Consider the following 1,218-nt stretch of genomic DNA (forward strand, 5'->3'; position numbering starts at 1 on the left):
GATCAGTCAAGTACAAGGAAGGAGGGAAAACCTGCAGACACTCGGCCCCTCCTTGGAATGAGCTGGACGGACTCTAAAGAATATATATTCATATGTCTGGATTTGATTAGAGCTTTGATCGGCATGATAATTCATACTCGATGCTACCTGAGCCCGATGGCCTGATGCATTTTATGAGCCCAAGCCCCAAAACGGCCAAATGATTGTGCCCGTTATCGAATAAATGAACATGATAGAGGATACTGCACATTACGCTCAACAGAAAAACAGAAAAGCCCATAGATGTAGCTAGCTATATACTCTCTTGGCTAAATAAATGAAACTAGCTCTAGTAGGTTCATCTTTTTGAGTGTGAGCTGTATTACTGTACTGTAGTATACTGTGTTATATAACTGGAATTACGCACCTCGTTCTAAACCATGAAGTTGGGAGAGAACATACGATGCTGGTGCAGGACATGCAGCCTAAAAAGTTACAAGTACAGGCTAGTCAATTTAATTTTAATTTAGAAATATACTAGGGCCTATTTGGCATTTTTAGAAATAGTAGGTTGACTCACATATATAGGCCAACCTTTCATAATATTTCCGCTAATGTTGTACAATGTTCGTATTCGCCTCCCTCCTCTTTCTGTTACTTGATTACTTTCTCGCTTTCAACAGCTAAATTAAATATGTTTTGTTATCATCATCATTGTAATGAATAGTACTATAATTATACTGAACAAAATATGAATGCAACATGTAACCACTTAAACAATTTTTGAATGAGTTACAGTTCATATGAGGAAATCAGTCAGTTGAAATCAATTCATTCGGCCCTAATCTATAATATATGCCATTTAGCAGACGCTTTTATCCAAAGCGACTTACAGTAATGTGTGCATACATTCTACGTATGGGTGGTCCCGGGGATCGAACCCACTACCCTGGCGTTACAAGCGCCATGCTCTACCAACTGAGCTACAGAAGGACCATCTATGGATTCCACATGACTGGGAATACAAATACGCATCTGGGAATGCCTTAAAAAAAAGATGTCTTAAAAAAAGATGGGCCTCACAGTGGGCCTCAGAATCTCCTCACGGTATTTCTGTGCATTCAAATTGCCATCGATAAAATGCAATTGTGTTCGTTGTCCGTAGTTTATACCTGCCCATATCATAACCCCACCGCCACCATGGGCCACTCTGTTCACAACTTTGCCATTGGCCCAACA

This window comes from Oncorhynchus gorbuscha, linkage group LG05, assembly GCF_021184085.1.
Source record: "Oncorhynchus gorbuscha isolate QuinsamMale2020 ecotype Even-year linkage group LG05, OgorEven_v1.0, whole genome shotgun sequence".
NCBI classification, from domain to species: domain Eukaryota; kingdom Metazoa; phylum Chordata; class Actinopteri; order Salmoniformes; family Salmonidae; genus Oncorhynchus; species Oncorhynchus gorbuscha.